Source organism: Carassius carassius, chromosome 7, assembly GCF_963082965.1.
Source record: "Carassius carassius chromosome 7, fCarCar2.1, whole genome shotgun sequence".
Classification (NCBI taxonomy): Eukaryota; Metazoa; Chordata; class Actinopteri; order Cypriniformes; family Cyprinidae; genus Carassius; species Carassius carassius.
Window position 1 is genome coordinate 39,143,615 of NC_081761.1, and position 5,000 is coordinate 39,148,614.

Here is a 5,000-nt window from a genome sequence, read left to right on the forward strand (position 1 = left end):
TTTACATAAACTACTACATAATAAACAGCAATTAATAACATATTTGAAACTGGTCTGTACCTGTTGACAGTGAATATACAACAGCGGTGATCAGTTTCAGCAATCACCCTCGTGCATTCTATTGGAAGTGAACATTAAACTTGATATTACAATACATATAACAGTGACACAAACCCAAATCATACAACATACTTCTAAACACACGTATAACTCAGTATTATCCCCTAAAATGGTTATATAATTACTCAAATATATTTAATACACGGAGCACTCACTCACCGCGGCCATTCTTACTCTCGACTGGCGCGAGTCTAAATGACTCTACCAGAACCAGTTCATAATTCTACCAGATCTGGGCGGAGAGTGCAATTAAAGGGGCCATACATGAAAATAACTTTAGCAAGTGGAAATACATATTCGACCTGTTACACTCCCCCCTGCTGAATTCCACTTGCTTCTACACAGAATAGCAAAATAATAACCAAAATTACATCAGGTACAGAACCTCAAGAACCATATACATTAATAATAGAGAAGAGAAAAAAAACAAAACACAGAAAGTGTTCAAAATTTCGTGAAATTGTCAGTTCAATTCAGTGTAAACACTATTCCCAACAGGAATTCAAGTGGAAAGAGGGGTGGCCAATCCCCTAGACACTCTTAGATAAACATGCCCGTTACATGTTAGCTAAACAATGACAATTTCTACATTTGGACACACAAGTTGCTCAGCAGTGAGACATCACTCCAGTCTCAAATTAATAGATCACAATCTCTTAAAATAACCAAAATACATCAATATAAACATCACAGTAACATTTGCATTAACTAATACTGCAAAATGTATACCAGAAAGCAAAGAAAAGAAAAAGATGAGTTAACATACAAAACTCAAGCAACATACTCATGTTTACCCCAGAACTTTTTGCTGGTTCATTATCTCAATGAATCTCGTCACTGGTTTAAACAATCTACCAGCTCTGGATCTCACACGACTTAGTGAACTTCCAGCAGGGGAGTTATGAACACTGATATTTGACACTGAATTGTTTCCCTCAAAACAACCACCAATAGGCGTTGAAACACTCAAAGAAACATAAACAGATTTATCAACTTGCTCTGCAGAGGATTTATGTACATTCCTGTCCATACTCTCAACATCCTCATTACCCTCTGGTCCCAGCTGGGTAGTGTTAGAGCTGTCAATCACATTATGGTCTAATTCATTAGCCTGAGTGGCATCCACAGCCCGTGTTGGTTCAAAAACATCTGTAGCTTCCTCCACATTATCCAAGTCTGCATCATCAGAAGGTAGCTGTGATACCCACTCTCGTGTTCTGTAATTGGTAGCATCCTCAGACACATCAGCAACCACAGAATCGACACTCTCTGAGCCACTCAGGTGGCTTTCGGATGGCTCACCTTCCAAGTCATCATCAGGAAGTGGAAGAAAGTTCCACTTTCAAGCAAGCTTGAGATTGTGAGTCTTGAGACGCTTAAACACCATTTCCAAGCGCTCCAGCGCCAGCTCTTCGGTGGGTGCAAATACCAGGACGTCATCCAGATAACACAATAGACTGTTGAAATTCTGATCCCCGAATATAGTCAACATCATCCGCATGAAAGTGGCCGGACTATTACACAGTCCCTGTGGTAAACGATTATATTCGTATATCCCAAAAGGTGATGTAAATGCTGTGTATTTCCGGTCATCTTCATGAACTTCTACATTATAGTAGCCAGATGTGAGGTCCATGGTTGAAAAATAGGTATTTCCTCCCAAAGCGGCAAGAGCATCTGCTTGATGGGGAAGGGGATGCGCGTCTTTGATTGTGCGAGCATTAATCCAACGAAAGTCTGTGCATATTCTCAAATCTCCTGACTTTTTCCAGACTAGAACAAGAGGTGATGCAAATTCGCTACTAGATTTCCGTATGATCTCACGTTCTTCCATCTCATTCAAAGCTTGCCGAAGTTTGTCATATTGATTTGGAGCAAGGCGTCGATACGGCAACCGAAAGGGCTTGTCGTCACTCAGGCGGATACGATGAACAAAGCCTGTTGCTTTTCCACAGTCCAACTTGTGTCTGGAAAAGATAGAATGATACTGAGAGACAAGCTGCACCAGTTTTGTTTTGCAGGCTGCAGACACTTCACACGACTCCACATCCAAGTCAGTTAAACCCAAGTCGTGTAAGACTGCCGTGTCATCAGCAGAACAGGAGTTGTTAGGTCCCAATTTGACTGGTAAACTTAGAGCATCGGTTACACTCATCTCATCCTGTCTGTCGGTTAAAACATCAGCTGTTCTCTGAACTTTTTGCTCTAAATCAAATGAGGAACCATCAGAAAACTCAGAACAGTCAAAATCCTGCAAAGCCATGCAAGGAAAAGCATCAGCAAGTGTAGAATTCCTTTTCAAAGTCACTGCTCTCTCTGAAGGGTTTATCACTTTAAGCGGAACCCATCCATCTTCACGCATCAACGCTACGGTTTTCCCGACCAGCACTGTCCTTGGCCTTGATTTAACTCTACTGGGCTCCAAAATGACAGCACTGCCAGCTGAGATGTCATGAGTGCTTTGCAGTTTGGCCCAAACTAGGTTTTCAGTCATGGGTTCAAGTGATACTGCCTTTTTGATCTTTACCGTTCCCAATAGGTCAGGGACAGGACCATTTCTCCACTTCTCCACATTGGCTAGTAAATCAAGTAACTTGCTTTGCTCATTGATATCACACTCACGTTCAGACGCACTTATTAAAAACTCTGAAGAACCTCTCAGCTGAAGAATTTACTGCCTAGGATAAGATCATCACCCTGGCCTTTGACTACCAAAGTTGGAACAGTGACATGACAGCCGTAAACATTCATATCCAGCTCGCACACTCCTAAAGGGTTAGTTCTGGTGCCTCCACATCCAACCAAAACAACATCTGTCGGGGCAAGTGAAAGGTTTGACAACACACCAGTACTCAGCAATTGAGGTAAGATCTTGGAGCTCATGGTGCAAGCCATTGATCCAGTGTCAAGCATTGCTCTTGCCTCTACCTTTCCACCAATAATCACTGAAGTGTAGAAGAGATCTTCATATGGCTGAAGTTTCTGAGTATTTTGAAAGACAACTGTACATTGAGAACTACACTCTTCGCAAACACTTTTATATACAGATTCCTGATCGTAATCCAACAATGATCGGGGGTCATCATTAGGCCTTGCACTCACCCCCTCCAAATGCAGGCCTAGTCGTTTCCCGTATGTGGAACAGCATCTGTCTCAGGCATCACACTAGCAGTTAAGGCTTTGGCTTTAGGACACTCTGCACGTGCATGACCTGATTTGTAACAAAGAAAACACAGATGATTTGCTCTGCAGTGAAAATGGGTGGTGTGGCCAACATCTCCGCACACCTCACATGGTAGAGTAGGCCTCACTCTGATTCTCTGTGACTTAAACGCATGCCGCTCTGTGCCAGCCTGACGACTTGATTGCCCATGCTCTAAGACACGTTCCAACATTGCTAAAATTCGCTCCATTGGTTCAACAGGTTCTGTAGGCTGAGTTTGACATAAAACAGCCTCAGGTTTAGCAGCTTTGCTAACCTTTGTTTCAGGAGGCTGGACAGCAACTTCCTGTTTCAAAAGAGAAATGGCCGGGGACGCTCTAGAAACAGAGCCACATCGTCTCTCTCTTCCATACTCCTCCAAACGTGCATGAACATCAGCCGCCGTCCATTGTTCCAAAGGCCTGCATTTGAATATAAGGGAAAGCTCAGGGTCAGGACAATGTCTGATAAACATTACTGTGAGCTCATTGGATAGATTGTCAATCTTCTTGTCCTGTCTCTTTAAACAGTCCTCAGCCATATCCATGGCCCTATTCAGCCTCAGCCAATAGTCAAAGGGATCCTCACCAGCGTGTGGAAGTGTGCCATAAAAATCAGCTAATGGCATGCTAGAAAAAGCTGTGTCACTGAAATGTTGTTTCAACAAATCAAAAATAGGACTCGGGCCTTTGCACAAATCAATTGAAGGGTTACTACGCAAGCCCACCCTCACAACTTCACGAGCCCGCCCCAAAAGCCTACTTAGGACTTCATCAGCTTGTTCTTCGATAGGCGTCCCTATCTTGCGCAAATATGACAGCACTATGGCTTCCCACTCATGTACAGTGTACGGCTCAGCTCGATCACCCCTAAAACAAACAGGTTCCTTGATTTCAGATTTTAGAACTCTGCTCAAAACAGATGAGTCTGCACTACTTGAACTGCAGACTTTAGACTCTAAACAGGAAGCAATGCTCTCCCCAATAGAGCGTCCCATTCGCTCTACCATCCCCACTATTAATTCCATCGACTCATCCCCTCTCAAGCTGGGTTGTTTCAGTCCACCTTCACTGAACTGGGGGGGTGGAGGACTTGAATTGACATTTACATCTTGCACAGCCTCTAAGGCAGACATTGGAGTAGATGTAACAGGAGTATAATCAAGTCTGCCTCTCCCAACTGACGGCATAGGAGTAAACATGAATAGACCTCTACCCCTTCCAAAACTGTTGTCTGAATCCATATCCTATATTGACAGTAGCACTGATGAACAACAACAACAAAAAAAAAATATATATATATATATTACTCAAACAAAAGGAAGAGAAAAAAAAAATAATTCTACCCTTTTTTTAACATAAATATGTAATTGTATTATTTCAACATTTCAGAAAAGCACTTTCATAAAATTCAGAGTCCAAAGTTCAGTCAAAATGAATTTGCTGATGTTCAGAGTTCAAAGTTCAGTCACAATGAATTTGTTGATTTTCAGTCTCCCCAATAGTACTTTTCAATAACCCAGTCAAAAAACAAAACAAAAAAAATATATACGTAATTTTTTTTATTTTTTTTTTATATATATATATATTCTTCAAAGGTTAATCTTCAACGGCTAGTATTGTCAAATAAGCGAATGTTGCCTTCAAATGGATACCACAATACCAGAACTTTGTTCCTC

General features: G+C 41.8%; 1 protein-coding gene across 3 annotated transcripts in view; it reads left to right on the plus strand.

The window, feature by feature from the left end:
• The window catches only part of LOC132144182 (adhesion G protein-coupled receptor L1-like), a 45,641-nt gene that overhangs the window by 11,909 nt on the left and 28,732 nt on the right, over positions 1–5,000 (plus strand). The gene's annotated exons all lie outside the window — the stretch shown is intronic.